Source organism: Schistocerca nitens, chromosome 3 (genome assembly GCF_023898315.1).
Source record: "Schistocerca nitens isolate TAMUIC-IGC-003100 chromosome 3, iqSchNite1.1, whole genome shotgun sequence".
Taxonomy (NCBI): Eukaryota; Metazoa; Arthropoda; class Insecta; order Orthoptera; family Acrididae; genus Schistocerca; species Schistocerca nitens.
In genome coordinates this window covers 188,840,790-188,859,374 of record NC_064616.1, presented here as the reverse complement: position 1 = coordinate 188,859,374, position 18,585 = coordinate 188,840,790, and the positions used below count along the sequence as shown (strand labels likewise).

The following is an 18,585-nucleotide window of genomic DNA, read 5'->3' as shown; positions in this document are numbered from 1 at the left end:
GAAATATCCCCCAGGCTGTGGCTAAGCCATGTCTCCGCAATATCCTTTCTTTCAGGAGTGCTAGTTCTGCAAGGTTCGCAGGAGAGCTTCTGTAAAGTTTGGAAGGTAGGAGACGAGGTACTGGCAGAAGTAAAGCTGTGAGAACGGGGCGTGAGTCGTGCTTGGGTAGCTCAGCTAGTAGAGCACTTGCCCGCGAAAGGCAAAGGTCCTGAATTCGAGTCTCGGTCCGGCACACAGTTTTAATCTGCCAGGAAGGTTCATATCAGCGCACAGTTTAACGTGGGATCCGAACCGCATATCGTTTTGCCTGATCTTCACATCATTAACAGGTAAAACCTGGGCTACAGGTAGGCTAAAATATTCCGTGATCAGAACGGAATTCGATCGTGCAACCTTTCGGTTTTCAGGCACGCAGTTTGTCACAAGACGAATGAGATAAGGTCTGTTTCCTTTCCTCAGCGTAGCCATTCCAGTGAAAGGCCTTAAGAAGGGCTGTGGAACGTTGTTACCGTTGTCTGTTATAGATGCTTGTGGAAACTGAAGTGATGTAAGGGGGGCCAATCCTCTCGAAGAGAGCGATCGAGGTGGCCTAGTGGCAACTCACGGTACTCGCATTCGGGAGGACCGCTATCCTGATTCGGTTTTCCCCTGATTTCCCTAAAATTCCTTAGGTGAATGCCAGCATAGTTCCTTTGGAAGGGGACGGTCGGTTTTTCCACCATCCTTCCCCTATCGGAGTTTGTGCTCCATCACTAATCACCTCGTCGTCGTCGAGTAGTTACCTTAATCTTTTCTACTTCATTTCCAAGGACGCTAAGGGGTCATTAAGATCAATGTCTCCATCCGACGACGAAATCACCAACAGCATCAGACCTGTCTACACCTTGTAGCAATGCGGCCTTGCCACAGCGATTTTCGTTTAATTTTCAACATCTTACTATCCCTATACTGAAGACGTTTCTTCTCGAAATCAACACACTTTAATCCTCAACTCTTGTAGTCCTCACTTCCGTGTAATACTACAGTTTGTTTACAAGTTTTACTTTTGGACCATCTAATTACAACTGAATGAAACAGTTTTCGTGCCACACCCCCCTCGCACTTATTCGTTGCGTAGCATCTTCAGTGGCCTGAAATATGTAGGTATTTTTGTTTATACTACTTAGTTTGCATTTTGGGGCAAACAAAAGGCAAAATGCATATTTCACGAAAACTGTTCAGTTGTAATTACACGATCCAGAAGTAAAAATTGTCAACATGCCGCAATACTTTAATCCGTTTATATATATGTGTGTGTGTGTGTGTTTGTGTATTACGCATATACGGGGTGATTCAGCTATCTCTATTCATGTGTTTTATGCAACCTGCAGTGCTTTCAAATACCGCGTGCAAAACTTTCACATTCCCTTGCTCGCAAGCTATTAGTCCTACAGAAAAAAATGAACAGAACCTTTTTGTAGGAAATTTAATGTAGATAGTTTTTGTACTGTGATACGTTTTCGCTAGAGGCGGTAGTTTTCGAATTATTCAAGAAAAACATAGAAACGTGACATTCAAATGCGTTTTTCCTGAATAACGCGAAAACCGTGGCCTCCAGAGAAAACGTATCTCAGTACAAAATTTAACTGCAACATATTTCATACAGAAAGGTCTTGTTCATTTTTTCTGTATGACCTGTAAATTGCGTGTAGTGAGGGAGAGAATATGAAAACCTCGCGGATGGTTTTTGAAGATGTTGTGGGTTCCATAAAACTTATCGGTAGGGGCAGCCGAATCACCTTGTGTTTTCATTTATTTGGATTAATTTTTTGTGTCTTATAACTGTATTATCTGACAGCCTCTCTCATTTAGAGGGACGATATCAGGCTGATAGAACAAGTATTTGTTTAGTAATGAATCTACGTTGTTTCCAGTAGCGTTACAAGCGTGAAATTATGTGAGTATGCAGCTCCTGCGTTACAGGTGAAGACAAAACCGACAGTTCGTTAGACTTTCATTATTTTCCGATTTATTTCGCCTTTTCAGCGGAATAACTCTACAATAGTATTCTCTTATTTGAACTAGCTTTTCGAAAGCTACTACATTTTTGCGAAAACAAGATGTTTCAGAGAAAGCATGAGGCATATTTCTACGTGCTTCATAGATGTCAATCCGGTTATGGAACGTGGAATTCGCGTATCAGACTTTAATAAACCCTTTAATTTTGTGATAATGCCAAAATAATCGTTATTATTACAAAGCCATCATCCTGATTTAGCAAACAACAACACTGTGTTAGTTATACTGCTTAAAGCAACCTGCTATTCAGAACGAAGTCTTCCTGAGAGGAATTCAATGTCTGGATTCGGATTTTATGTTGCTCTTTTGGGTATAAGCGGGAAAATATCTTTTATCAAACTTACTGCCTGAGCAGCGGCACTGCTTGATACATACATCTGCGACGTGAATAAGAATTCGCACCAGGAATTCGGAAGTTTTGCTTATCACCCCTTCCCTTTCTCGTGTTAGCCACATCTCTCATCTCAAGCAGTTTTTACTTCATTATATATATTATACTTTCTTTGGCTGGTAAGTTTATGCCATCATTTTTTAGCTGTAAGTATTTCATAAGCAAGCAGAGTAATCGTAAGGAATAGTATGAAGCAGTTTCTGCTTCGTTTGTGTGCTTCCCTGGAAGTTACTCCGGTAAGACTCTATCTCGATAATTCCTTCCTATCAACTACCTCTTCCAGTTAAACGTGACGTGAACCCACTTCGTGTCATCTTTCACAAACACCGCATTATACAGAGACTCTTCCCAAAGAGGAACTTCGCGCTCGGTCGTAACGTTCCTCTCTGTTACAGGCAGGTCTAGTTTCTTCAGGCATTAACTCCTTCGCTAATTAACCTGTCATCCGCATGACACCCTGGAGCTTGCGCTCTCCGCCGGTCTCTCTCTCTCTCTCTCTCTCTCTCTCTCCCTCTCTCTCTCTCTTTCTCTCGTGTCAAAGACAGAGTAACGTTCAAAACCAAATTCTACGTTATAGTCTGTTCACCTGATCTACATTTGGAAGCATGTAATCAAGGGTAATGTATTTAATGTAAAGCTGTGCACTTCAGTATTAGGACAAACAATATATAGTTCCTAAATACAATATAAATGTAATAATTGGAGCCAATTATGTCATTCAGATGTATGGGAGTTACAAAATGTGGAGAAATGAAGTAGGGTAAGGTGACCTAATTATGATTTTAAAAAATCCCAAAATTTGTCTATATTTTTGAAAGAAAAAGAGTAATTGTTAGGAGAAAGTTGTAAATGTTAGAATGTATTACTTGCTTTAAAATGACCTATTTAATATGTATACTAGAAAAAATAAAAATTGTGTACCATTTTTTGGAATGAAATTCTTAGATATGATAGGGCCGGTTCAGAGTATGATACACATGTGATATTGCTATGCAAACTGACGATAGAAGATCAAGGTCTTAAAAATGAGTTAAGGAACACACAAAACGATACATAGGTGTAACCTGGATTTTTCTTTGGGAATGTTTATAGGCTATTTATGGCTGAAACGTACGTCAGAGGGAAGAAGAGAATCAATGTCTTGTTTTTTTTTCATGAACATCAGCAGGACCGTCAGACACGAAGCAAATTTCTCGTTTGATATTTCCCACCCCCGTAGCAAACGAGGAATTGGCAATTTCTCTATCACGTCCCTCTTATTAATAAGAGAAATGTCTTTTTCATTTAATGTGAAAACTATTTTGTCCTTATCCCCAGAGTCTAGACCCATAGGTTCTAGGTCATTTTCCAGTACTTTTTGTACGGTGCAGACATATCTGTTGCTGTATGAATCCCTCTTTCCTCCTCGCAATTTAGCCAAGGCACAGTCTCCTCCACTTACATGTGCAGGCTCAGTCATTACAATAGTACCTGGTGCGGATTCGTCAAAGGGATCGGTATCATCCATGCTGTTGTCACTCTTCAAAGATATGTCAGAAACAGAATCAGCATTCTCAGATTCGTTTATTTTTTGTGTACTTGCCACAGAATTGGCCACAGTAATGGCTTTTCTGGCTCTCCTGATTTCGGTCTAGCTCTTTTTCAGCAATGAGTTTACTGTTCGGGGTGTCGTCTCTTTCAGATATGTTGCTGGCGCATGGGTGTGGCGGCAACCCGCGTTACACCGTTGCTTGGCTGGTGGCTAGACAATAGGCGACAGTAAATCACTTTTAAGAATGAACTGTATCATGTTTTGGAATAGAGCGTGTCATATTTTAGTATTATACTGACTGTTTACTAATTATCTCTTGATAACAAGTGTGTCAATAATGAATAATTCAGCAAACAGAGTACAATTTTCTGTGTGTGTATCACAAATAAGGTAGGTATAAAGTCAGTATTTGCGAATACGTGGCAAATGTCCTAGAAATTTTTTGCACCTTATCCTATAGTTAAAATGGCGTTCGTAGAATTGTTGGTAGGGTGTTGGGAAACTAGTTTTTCTTCGGTACTTTTAAGACACTTGTACGGGCTATACTGGAACACTGATTACGTATTTGGGATCCGTATTTTGTTCAACTAGCAAGGGATATGGAAATGCACCGCGAACATTCGCAGTCTTGTTTAGCTCGCGGAAGACTGTAACAGAAACGCCTCAAATTGTCAGCCAGCAGTCACTTGCAGAAGTACGCTTAATATTACAAAGAAACCTACTTAGAAAATTCCAATAATCTGTTTTCACGACGCTGGCTACGACTATTCTTGAATTTCCTAAATATTACATTAATAAAAGCGCTTCCTGGGGCATATAAGAATGATTATTCCAACGCTTCATCAAGAAATGGAAGGTAATGGATCATTAATGTGTAACAAAATGAAAAATATTGATTAGGATTTAGCATACAGTGGACGACAAGGTTATTAGAGATGGACCATAAAGTTCGAATGGGGAATCCAATCGTCCGTGTCCTTATCAAACGCATCATTCCGAAATTCCACTTCATCGATTTAAGGAAACTACGGTAGACGTAAACCTGTCTGTCCGGATGATGATTCGAACCACATTCAGCCCAGTGCTACTGTGATTTCTTCTGCGAAGGCTAGATGTCATCGAGTAACTGTTCGTACCCTATCTTCACTAGTACCTTCCTGAAGTTCCCATTTCTCGATATATGATGATTAAGAACCACTGATTAATCAGTACTGACTGGAGCAGCCCTAAATTTTCGTGTGAGTCAACGTTGGAACAGCAGGAGCAGCTGATATTTTTCTCACATTTTGACCATTTACCTGAGTTCAGGGAAACAGAAGAAATTCCAGTACTGGGAACAATACCACGAGCTGTTCTCTAATTACAAACTCGTGAAAGAACATTGATTTTCTTACACTGGTTTACACGATGCCACCTCATCTGCTCATACAATGTGGAATTCCTTAGTCTTAAAATATTGCAACTAATCTTCCGATCCTCAGTCGCTTGATGGAGCTCCATTGCATCAAACCAACTGTGACTCAGCTTCCCATTGCGCAGCTAGTACGCTTAGGTTAGTTCTAATAGTAGGGGTGTATGTGTTGTGGTGCGTTTAGATATTATACACCCGTAGAGATGCTGACTCGTTGTGACAGTGAAGTGTGATAACCCTCTAAAACATTACAAACACCTGATTAACACGTTGAGCGCGGAGCCGATTTTACTGGCTTTCCGTTGAGGCGGCAGTCCTAAGTGCCGGCGACTGCTTGCCGTGTGTTGAGTTAGCGCAGAAACGGGCGCGTAATGATGCGCCTGCAGTAGCAGCAACCCATCCGACGTACACGCCGTGTTTGCCACCTAACATACAGGCGTTACCCTGAACAAATTCGCTCGGCAATTGCCGCCGACCTAGGTAAGTAAATAAAATATAAGCACACCACTTGACGGTTGCTGAGTTGTATAAACGGGCGTGGTATGCTAAGAAGACAACCGCCAAGAGACGACCATTCTGAGAAAGCAATTGAGGTGTAAGAAGTGCCTAGTTTCACAGCGATTATTTTCAAAAAGCGTTGTTGCCAATTGAAGCAAACATGTCACGAGGAGAAGGGAGTGAGTCATCAACTGCGTTATTTGTACCACATAAACGTCGCCATGTAATGTGACTGCCATCATGCGACAGTGATAATTCGTCTGATGGTTCAGTAAGTGTTCACAATGCGTGGTTTGATCCAGGAGACAGCAGCCGAACATTGTGCATTTTACGAGCGCCCACGTTGCCAAAATGAGTGATGAAAATGTGCAACATTGTAACAAAGTCTAAGATTTTTGTGGACTTTTTGTCACAGATGAAATATTTGAATACATCAGTGAACTAACAATATAGAGGCTACACAAACGGCAATAGCAGCGTGTGCCAACAAACAAGGATGAAATGGACTGATTTTGTGGCTGGGATTGGTGAAACGTCGATCCATACATTTCCACTGGTCCCAAGACCCACTGTTTGAATAACCATTACCGCGAAAGGTAATGAGTAGAAATTATTTCGAAATTCTGCTGAGAGCGCTGAATTTTGCACACAGCACGAAAGTTTGTGCTTCAGAACGAATCTCAGAAGTTCATTTCATTATCGACGAAATGAACTGAAATTTTAAAACAATATTATGATCCTGCCGAAATACTATGTATCGACGAGTGTGTAATACCATTCCGAAGACGTATTATGTTCAGGCAAAATACTAGAAACACAGGAGATACATGTATGAAATTAAAATATTTAAACTGCCCTGCGACAATGGATACTGCTACAGTTTTAGAATATACACTGACAAAGTATTTGATAAAGAAACTATCACACCAACGAATGTTGTGTAGAATTTGTGTCAAGATGTATTCAATAAATGTACATTATGTACCGATAATTCGTATGCCAGTGTAGATTTGGCAAGCAAACTCATAACAAAGAATACTCATTTCGTCTGTAAGCTTCGAGTAAATCGCAATAGAATTCCCAAAGAAACTGTAACGACCAAACTGAAACGCAGAGAATTGAATGCAAAAGAAAATAGCCAAAGAAGTAGTGTCCTGAAATTAAAAGACAAAGGAGTCGTTTTGGCTCTTTCGACCAAACATTTAAATGAAATGGAAAACGTAACTACCAATAGAGTCTTTTATCGAACATCAAAAACGTTACTGAATGTAATAAGTGAAAAACTACTATTCGATTTTTCCAATCAGGTGAGTGCATATAGCAATCCATTGAGAAAACAGTGAAATGGTATCGAAAGTTAGCATTCAATCATTTTTCTTTTATTTTTTTTTAACACCGCTGTTGTGAATGCGTTATATACTGGGTGACAATTATTGAACTATATGAAAAAAAATTATTTACTAACTACGGTCTGTACACACTTTATTCAACATGTAAACGTCTCTACAGATATTCCGATTTACGTTATGACATGTTCAATATGCCTGTCACCATTAGTGATGATGTGGCGCAGACGGATAGCGAAATTCTGCGTGACCCGCTGAACTGTCGGTACATAGATGCAGTCGATGACCTCCTGAATGGCTGTAGTCAGCTAGGCAATGGTTCTGTGGCCATTCCAGTCTATAATATATCCCCACAAGAAGGAGTTGCATGTATTCAGATCTGATAATATGGCGGACAATCGAGGCCCATGTCAGTAATCCCTGGGTACCCCAGAGCCAAAATACGGCCCTCAAAATGCTCCTCCAAGACATAAAACACTCTCCAGCTTCGATTGGGTCGAGCTCCGTCATGCATGAACCACATCTTGTCGAAATCAGGGTCACTTCGGATAATGGGGATGAAATCATCATCCAAAATCTTCACGTACTGTTGGGTAGTCACCGTGCCATCAAGGAATATCGCACCGATTATTCCGTGACTGGAAATTGCACACCACACCTTCACCCTCTGAGGCTGAAGAGACTTCTCCTTCGTGAAATGCCGATTCTCAGTCCCCCAAGTGTGCCAATTTTGCTTATTGAGGAACCCATCCAAATGAAATTGGGTTTCGTCGCTAAACCAAACCATACTAATTCCCATCACGCCCCGTGGCCAACCGTGCAGTTTGAACGTCCTAACGCAAACCGTTCAGACGTTATGACGATTTTATTTCATATACACTGAAGAGCCAAAGAAACTGGTATAGCTGCCTAATATCGTGTAGGACCCCCGTGAGCACGCAGAAGTGCCGTAAAACGACGTGGCATGGATTCGACTAATGTCTGAAGTAGTGCTAGAGGGAATTGGCACCATAAATCTTTAAGGGCTGTCCATAAATTCGCAAGAATACAACGGGGTGGAGATCTCTTTTGAACAGCACGTCGCAAGGCATCCCAGATGTGCTCAATAATGTTCATGTCTGGCAAGTTTGGTAGCCAGCGGAAGTGTTTAAACTCAGAAGAGTGTTCCTGGAGGCACTCTGTAGAAATTCTGGACGTTGGAGTGTCGCATTGTCTTGCTGGAATTGCCTAAGTCCGTCGGAATGCATAATGGACATGAGTGAATGCAGCTGATCAGACAGGATTCTCACATAGATGTCACCAGTCATAGCCGTATCTAGACGTATCAGGGGTCCCATATCACTCTAGCTACACACGCCCCACACCATTACAGAGCCTCCACCAGCTTGAACAGTCCCCTGCCGACATGCAAGGTCAATGGATTCATGAGGTCGTTTTCATATCAGTACACGTCCCTCCGCTCGATAAAATTTGAAACGATACTCGTCCGACCAGGCAACATGTTTCCAGTCATCAACAGTACAATGTCAGTGTTGACGGGCACGGGTGAGGCGTAAGGATTTGTGGTGTGCAGTCATCAAGGGTACACGAGGTGGTCCTTCGGCTCCGAAAGCCCATATCGATGATGTCCCGTTGAATGGTTCGCATGCTGACACTTGTTGATGACCCAGCATTGAAATCTGCAGCTATTTGCGGAAAGCATGCACTTCTATAACGTTCTACGATTCTCTTCTGTCATTGTTGGCCCCGTTCTTGCAGGATCTTTTTCCGGCCGCAGCGATGTCGCAGAATTGATGTTTTACCGGGTTCCTGATATTCACTGTACACTCGTGAAATGGTCGTACGGGAAAATCCCCACTTCATCGCTACTTCTGAGATGCTGTGTCCCATCGCTCGTGCGCCGGTTATAATAACACATTAAAACTCACTTAACTCTTGATAACCTGCCATTGTAGCAGCAGTAACCGATCTAACAACTGCGCCAGACACTTGTTGCCTTACATAGGCGTTGCCGGCAGCTGCGCCGTATTCTGCCTGTTTCATATCTCTCTATCTGAATACGCACGCCCATACCACCTTTTTTGGCGCTTCATTGTAGTTCAATAATTGTCACCCTGTCTATTCCAAGACGTGACGGAGCAGAAAATATTATTCGCAATATTTCGGGAATAGATGGCAGATCCGTTCAGGCGGCATTCACATGAAGAAACAACAGTTAGCGTCGCTAGAAGAAGAAGCGAACGCGAGTTGCATACAAAGGAAAGAAAGACGCATAAAGTGCGTAGATATTGTTCTGAACGTTACCAGACGGACACAATAACATTCGGGTGCAGTGCAGCTAGAAAACCAACTAAACAGGCAGTTACTTTTTGTAATACGTGTAAATCTAAACCCCGTCTTTGTAGTAAATGGTCTAATAAACTTTATTAAAATTACAGCATTCGTTTTTTAACCTTGATGCTGACGTCTTGATGGGCTTATGTCGTCCAAAAGAAAAGTGCACTGTCAGTCTGTAAGGACTAAAAAGGAACTCCATGAAAGAAATAGGCTACATCACAGATAAATTTACGAAATGACGTCTACAATTCTACGAACGTCAATGTGGGATGGATAAAACCAGACTCACACAGAAAACTTTCAGCATCGTAGTCCAAGTAAATTAAAGATCAGTTGGGTGTAAGAACCGTAATAAAACTTAGAATAGCAGAAAATCTCACAAGAAGAAATTAAGGACAGAATAAATTCGGAAATAACATTAGAAAGAACAACACTGAACAAGTCTCAAAAGAATAAACATCAGGGAAGAAGTGGACGGAGAAAATGGAGATATAACACAATGGATTGATGAAGAAGTTGTAGGAAGAGAAAAAAATGAGGAAAAGGAAGTGAAGCTGTGGCTGTCTCAAGTTCACCGTTTTGGAGAATGCCGGACTGTTTCTTCATACTACCTCACGGTATATGCGTTGCATGTCTTGGACTCCGGACCAGTGAAGAAATTGTTAGGTTCCATTGTCACATACAGACAGCTTACTGCCGGGCATGCGTTATTACAACATAGAGTATCACAAAACTGTATCTGCAGGATGAAAGAAATGCATTTGAAAGCACGTCAGAGTTGGAAGGGTTACCTAGACTTTAGGCGTTTGCGACGTACAGAGGGAGATCAGCATTCAGAATTTTTGGGAGATGATAAAGTTGTAGAAGCAGCAGGAATAGGGACAGACAAAACGTAAAAAAAGTTGCTCAACCATTGACGCAATGAGTGCCCATTATGCGGAATCCAATGCAAGAATGACGTATAATAGGACCGAGAGACGAGTATGGAGTTGTGCAAGGTTCAATTTCGTCAGCCCTCTTCTACAACACTTACATTAGGGACGTACATAACACAGTCCTGGAGAAGATGGGAGTTCTGCAATATGTAGACATCGATGTATCTATGTATATGGAGATTGCTTGTCTGAGGCTCCTCAGCGAAAGAAACATAATCTGGAAGGCGCATATAAATCATATTGGTCAGAAGTATTAGGGCTTATCAAATTTATAATGAAAATTTATTGAGGATTGAGCGTCCGCACAGCCCTGCAGCCTTACCGGGAATGGTACGCCCAATTATTGATTGCAGGAGAGGTACCCACGCATCTGCGACAGACAGCTGCCGTGTCAAAATTAACAAATGCCAATACTTTGCGCTGGGAGTCTGCGTGGGAGCAATTCGCTACGCGTCAGCCAATGCACTATTAGTTGAAGAACAGGAGCTTCCAAGCCGTCCACGCAGAGGTAACTCACTATCAGTTTCCTTGCGAAAAAATCTCAAACCGGTTACTACAATTTTCAAGCGATTGCTTCAAATTTACTCACACAATGCTTGATTGGACTCGCTGCGTTACTGAAACATCCTCCATCAGTACAAGAGTTCTCAAACATGTAGATTGTTTTCAACAAGATTATCAGGCTATCTTGACTACGCAGTTTTAACGCTTCATACCCACTACAATTCTTCTAGGTGAAGGTAGTAAATGGCATTCCTTCTGCGCAAGGTACCCAATTAAATAATACAAATTTGTTGCAGTTTTAAGACATAATCCCGAGACAGTCTATATCTACACTGATGGCACCAGAAGCATTGAATATTGGCAGCACATTCTACACTCTAAGTTTGCAGACGATTGATTTATCCAAGCTAGCGACGGTCATATTACGTTTCCTCTTGCTGGTGGCAACATCTTCATACGTGTCATTAAGCGATTCACTATCTGCTTTCACGATTATGAAAAACGTTAGCGCCAGGTAGATATAAAACGCTTTAGCATGTAAGATCGTTGGCGTACTGGTATCGATGGGAGAAAAAGACACATCTTTTAACATTACTTGGATGAAATCACATAGTGCGGTGATTGGTAACGAAGTTGTTGACCACTTATTCATAAAAGTTGCTAAAACAGATCCAGGGAACACCTGTCTTAACCTTTTTGTGCAACATGTACCATTATAAAAAAAACTTTAATTTCTCTGGTAACAACGCTGTATCTACGCCAGGTCCAGAAAGTTTCTCCTAGTCGTGACATACTGTCAGACTACACCATACACAAGATAATAATTCAAATTTAGCATAATCACAAACCTGTCTATGAACAGATGAAACGTTTATTAAAATGATTAAGGAGGGCATAGCGTAGTCTTACAGGAGGACCTGTGGAAGATTGATCGCCCAAAGCTATCTTCAGAAGAGTGCCGCGTAATTTCTTTTCAACAGAATCAGCGCCAGGGGCAAAAATGTTTGCGTCAACTTTCCAGTAAGAAATTATGCCCGAGCTGCTGCCTCACAAACTGCGTCAAACCATTCAGTTCGCACCACTATCCGTTTCATTCCCGATAACGCAATAAATAGAATGTTCATAATTAAAGACGTGACGTGTGAAGAACAGTGACCACTTTTAACATCATGAAGAAAGTCAGACACCGTCTGGGTCACTTTTTATGTTTATCCGGATTACCGGTTTACTGCCATTCGCAACCATTAGATTTTCATCTAAAGACGACCTGTGGTAAAGGTCGAAATGGGTAACCCAAATAAACCTAAGAAAGTGTTCCAGAAAGTATCTGTCTTTCTTCATTATAAAAAGAGAGATACTTGTGACAAGATATGGAGATGCTTACATTCCGTGGATCAAGCTTACGTCGGTCTGCGATTAATAATCTGGATTTGCTTTCAGCAAGAGCACCGTTCAGATCCCGGTGACCTGTCTGAGTTGACGTGGAATGTCTAAATCACTATTAGAGAATTTTAAGTTCGTTCCAGCAATGTGGCTACAGGTGGTTTCTCCACTTGTTCTCCTGAAATCTAACCAGTGTTCAGTTCTGTGTAATTTTTCTATCAACATGAAACTGAAACCTAACAGAAACTGAAGATCAGAAATTATTTTCAGATTTTACAGTGCTTGTGAAAATGTTGGAACTCAGTAGGTTTTAAAAATATATCGTAATTTCACAGGTTACATACCCGAGATCAACGCGTACCGTTACCGCTAGACTCAAAATGACACAGACGATAAAGCGGAACAGAGAGACGTAAAGTCTTCGTGAGGCTTTAACGAAAGTTTATTCAGTGGAATACGATGTGGAATTTTGAAACAAATAGAAACTGGATCTCATTTTATCCATCCTTTGTTAATAAGGCAGTTTTCAGAGACGTTAAGAGAAGTAAAGAAATAGAAATATGAAATAAGCATTCTCAGTCTTGATACGCTACAGTCAGAACACGGAAATCAAATTCTCGAAGTCTGCTTGATGGGAATTACTTTTCCTGAGGCTAAAGAAAACGAAATTTTTTATTGCGAGGGTAGCCTGTGCGCTGACTGTCGACGCAAAAGAATTTAAGAACCGGCAGCGAACGCTTTCTGATCTGATTACGTTTGAGAGGTGGGTCGTATAGCCATTAGTGACGGGGTTCGCACCGGAGCGAGTGTAAGGAACCTTCTCGTATGATTGTATGGGAGGTAGAGGGCTTGTACAGGACAGTCCACTCTAGTGACTGATTTTAGTATCAAATGAAGGAATGTGCACTGTAGTACGCCATAAGCAGCTTCCGCCATTTTCTACAGTTCTTGCTGTTACTAGATATGAGGGTGTATTATGTGCAGCATCTGTAAATGCACATTTCAGTGCTGTATAATACATTGGAATATATTTTTAATTCTTCAGTTACAGAATATTAATGCAAGTAAAATTCTATACATTTTCAAAACTTGTTATATAGCGTTTGGACGGAAAGCCATGCATCATCGATCGTGCGCCATCTTGTCGCTTGCAATAGAAGGTCTTTTACTATGTAACATGGGATATTTGCAAATTAACTGAGTTTCGTTAATGTCTTAACAATTTTACCTGTCTTGAAAATGGACGTTTGTGTTAATTTCTAGTAGCTTCAATTTTTAAACGCATTTTACTTGTAAAAAATTATTGCTGTCATTTGAATATGAAATAATAAAATGTATTAAACTTCTATTACAGAGCTGGCTAGAGGCGAAAGTCTGAAAAGTGTCACAATACCCTCCGCTGCCGTCAGTTTAAGGTGATAACCGCAGGCACTCGCTAACAGCTAGGTTTCTGCTCATTCCATACAGGAAAGTTACTTCCATTACACTCTTACGGTAGATATTGTGCAATGCTGATGAGGATAATTAATGCAGACTACGCGCCACACCTTCAGCAACCCTCGTATGTATAAGGTAATGGATCTCATCCAAAGTCAGCAACTTGCTGGAGTAGTTAACACCTCGTCATTTCACGCTATACGGCTGCAAGTCTTTGGACACAGATTGCTGTACTTTCCAAAGGCTCCAACCGTGTAACTCATAGCTTGTAGGTCCTCCTTTTGTTACTATTACGGGTTTCAATAATCGGCGAAGATTTTTGACCACTGATTGATAAGCTGCAGGCATAATTTGTTTCCTTTCATTTAGAAGCGTGGTAGACAGTCGTTAGCGAGCTTCTGGTTGAGTGTATTCTGTACACATGTGACACATTCCATTACTTTATGTTACGTTAATCATATTCCATGAATCTCATGGAGAAGGATGAGATGCGAAAAAAGTCGAAGATGTGCATTTAACTTAATTTAAGCGCAAAACAGTAAAATAACATTACAGTTCTAATTATACATGAACCTAAAATATTTAATTTGAGAGTTTCTGTGAAGATACACTTCAATGGAGCACAAAGTTCAGAAAGATCTTTAATTCCGTTTTAAACTACACTACATTACTTCTATGACATTTAAAGTGATTAGATAGATTGTTGAATAGATGAGCAGTCATGTATCTGACTTACCTCTGTACTAATGTTAATCACTCAGGTCTTAATAGAGGTTGTTTTTGGTCCTAGTATTATACTCATGCTTTTCATTATTTTTATTGAAATAGAAACATTAGTAATAACAAAAGATATTGATGATATATGTGTTGTAAAATAATTTTCAAAATACTCTGTTTTTTGAAGAGATAACTGCATGATTTCGAATGAACACTAGATATAATTCTTAAAACATGCTTTTCTATTCTGTAATTACAATGCCTGTAACTGAAATGTCCACAGAAAATGATTGCATAACTCATTGGTGAATGGAAATGTGCAGAACAAGCCAATTTCATTGTTTTTATAGTAGTAGTTTTCAGTTGGGTGGTTAAGAAATTATTCCAGTTTCCTTCAGACTTTTAGTCTACAACAGTTGATGATGTTTGGTAGTTGTTCGTACGTTACGCTTCAGAATTCGGTGGAGTTCTTCAGCTTACCACTGCGACAATAGGTTGTACTGCCTCCCTAGCGTTCCCAGTCTCTTCAGCTTCGGTGATAGTGAGCGTCTGATGCAATGTGTGACATTGTAGGTCACTGCAATCACGCCCATGCCCTCCATTTACCCTTCCTGACAGAAACAACGTCTACAATTTGTTTTCACATTGCGCCTGCATTTATTAACTTAGATGCTTACGGACACACATTGTGCTCTGGGTGATGTGTCTGTGAACCTTCGTCCTTATCGTGCACTGTGGCTGTAGATGTTCGGCATTGGCGTCTGCGGGTTGAGGTTCATTATTTGGATATTTCCGTGGTATCGCAACATTCCTGAAAGACTCGTTTACCACTGTGGAAACTCACTATATTTCCACTTGGAGTATTACATTTTGCGCTACTTTTCATATAATTGTACAACACTGCTGTCTTCGAGCTACCTCCTAAACTTAAGCCTTACTGGCGGTAACATACCTGATCACTATATATAGAAATTCATTGTTGTTCGTGAGAACGATGGTATTTTCTCAGTTACTACATAATTCTACTCTGAGTGGTAATTCGGATAGAATCTTGTCAAACAACAACGCAATGTCCAGAATTAGAAACCAAGCCGGTCCGTAAGAAGCAACAGTAGTCGCCTTGATTAACGATAAATACCAACAGAGACAGCATAGACATTCAGACAGAGGTATAAGCCGTCAGCACGTACTGAAAATCACGGGAAACCTAAACAGTCTGGAGTTTGAGTTCCCTCTAATGAATTAGTCAAGTGTCTTAATCTTTGCGCCATAATCTCAAATCCAGCACTGGAAATGTCGCTCTATGTTCAGAGACATCATTTCATATAAGGTGGCTGATAGATGCCAATTTTTCTGGGTTATAACTAGAGGACTGCTTTAAGGTATAATACGCTAAAGTAATAAAGTTTGTCGATATGCGAGATATCCTATACAGTTCAAGTACAATGAATTTTCTGTTAATTACTATCGAGTTCGCGTTAAAACCATCTATCTACATTTTAAATATGAAAAGATTTGCCACCTACTGCACTGATAAGTGAAAACTTTTGAAAGAAATTGAAGAATAATTCATTCAGGATTGAAACATCTTATGGAGACTTTGCTGCATCCATCCGCAGCTTTTTCAACAAGCTTTGAAGCTCTTTTGCTGTAATATTCAGAAATATTGAAATATTACACTGCAGGATACTGTACAAAATATGATGAGTTCAGATTATTTTATCCTAAAGTTTCAGATTTTAAAATTCTGCATAGAAACGACACTTGACGTTAACTGAATGAGGCGTAGTTATGAAAATGACTTATTTTCGTGGCTCTTGGAGCAAAATTTACGAAATATTGCCGTCTAACCTACAAGATATTTCGTTTTAAAGAACTTCCGCTACAAACAGTGGCAGTAATTAGGCAATGACATAAAACGAGGAATGTGCACAAAAACCTTAAGTAATTTTCTCAGAAAAGAGCAAATATTGCAATTTGTACTGAGATATTTTCGGTTAATTTCTTTGCTACCAAATTAACGACACGTAAAACAGGTAAAATCTGATTCGTGTCGCTGTCGGATACTCGGAACGTGTACCGGTGCAACAAGTTTGGCGCTCGTTAACGCATGTTTGCCACGATATTCTGCATTCCCCGATCTTTCCATCAAATAACGACAACTATGCCTCATCCTGGTTTCTATTTTCCCTTATCCTGAGAATTTTTTCGAATTTTACCTACAGAGATTTCCTTCTTCTTCTTTTAGAAGCAATTTACTTCTTCTGGAAACTGTGAAGCTGAAGATATGTAACCACAAGAAAACGGCCAAAATCGCTCCCCTGGGCCTTCTGGTAACCAGAGAATCGGAATACAATAGTAGAATTGACTTATTTCGCATGCGCGCAATATCGTGCGCAACGTAACATTTTTGTCATTTACTTTGGAAAATAATGCAATTTCTCACAGTTACTAGTCGGAGAATGCGCAAGCGGCGGATAAATGTTGGCAGGATGAGGGAAGGATGGATGGTGGCTGCGCGACACTTACCGGCACTAGCAGAAGACAGCAGAAGAGCTGGTGGCTGGAGACGAAGCAACGGCTGCGGATCGGCGGCTCAAAGTGGGCACTCCGGCGCTGCCGCCGCCTATTTCTAGGCTTGCCCGCCGGGCGCACCCTCGGCAGCGCATGCGCACAACCTCTGCTTAAACAAAATCTGCGCGACCAATCGCGTGTCTTCACTACGGACACCGGCACTAAGTTTTCCTTGTTTTATTGTTACTAGAAGCGCAGACGCAATCGTTGCTCGTGTGGTGTGGGAGAATTGCAATTTAATTTGTAACTGGAGTCTGTGGTGGCGCAAACTTACAAATGCAGACGTCTAATGACAGAGTAACAGCGTGAAAAACGTTTAACGTGAAATGGAGGGTTCCGAAATATTTTTTCGTATTAAATGATCCGTTATTGTTCGTGCAGCGTCATTTTCAGTATTAAATTTTCGACAAATTATTCGATTAATTTCGCCTTTCGAAAACGCGTCTAATAGCTACCCGTACTCAAGATGTTCCGAATTTCTGATAAAGGGCGAGCAGGAACAGCAATGTTTATTCCATTGACTAAATTGTCGTCGTCGTTTACATGAATGCGATCCTTTAAGCTCTGAAGTATCTCCAAAGGCTTCGTCTGCCAAAATCGGTGCTGTACAAACATCATGATCCACTGAAACAAATTCACCCAGTGATAATGTCCCGCAGTCGAATAATGTAGAAGCTTTCCCACATATATCGTTACATTTCAACTCATTTCAATATCCGCTGAATGTTGATGTGCTGTAGAATCTTGTACCTTGGAGATACTAGCATGGCGAAAGGAATTTTTAATTGCTTTAGTGTGAGAAAATGCCATGCGGAATAAGACGTATCTAACAATTTTATAGATAATAAATCGTTGATAAACAGACGAAGAAATCTAATTTTGCTTCGATATAAGTAAACATTATCATGTAGTTGTTTTCGATAGTGGAATGCCGGCCGTTGTGACCGAGTGGTTCTAGGCGCTTCAGTCTGGTACCGCGCGACCGCTACGGTCGCAGGTTCGAATCCTGCCTCGGGCATGGATGTGTGTGATGTCCTTAGGTTAGTTAGGTTTAAGTAGTTCTAAGTTTTAGGGGACTGATGACCTCAGATGTTACGTCCCATAGTGCTCAGAGCCATTTGATAGTGGAATTTAAAGTTTTTCATAATGCCTTGATTACACGGCTGTAAATCATATGCGGTGTTCAAAGTAATAAATAAATAAATATTATAAATTTTAATATGATACCGGGGTATGCTTGACAATTAACAACAGTAACTGGCACCTTATGCATTTATTGTAAAAATCGCTTATCCCAGCTGAGAATACAGTCGGTTAGCATATTGACCACCATCTACGCTCATTTGTTCGCCGCGTTTTCCACTGATTATGTTGTTATATTTTTAGAACACGTGATTTGGAACCTGTCACAACAACAAACAAGGGTAAATTTTCAAATTCATTCGAGCTATGTCCTACCGGTA

At 40.6% G+C, this 18,585-nt stretch overlaps 1 protein-coding gene across 3 annotated transcripts in view; it reads right to left on the bottom strand.

Annotated features, from left to right (window-relative positions):
• The window catches only part of LOC126249546 (uncharacterized), a 121,484-nt gene extending 104,334 nt beyond the window's left edge, over positions 1 to 17,150 (bottom strand). For all 3 annotated transcript variants that reach the window (XR_007545608.1, XR_007545609.1, XM_049951210.1), the window contains exon 1: positions 17,078 to 17,150. The gene's annotated coding sequence lies outside the window, so the exon portion shown is untranslated. The remainder of the gene's footprint in view (positions 1 to 17,077) is intronic.
• Positions 17,151 to 18,585: the final 1,435 nt, after the last annotated feature.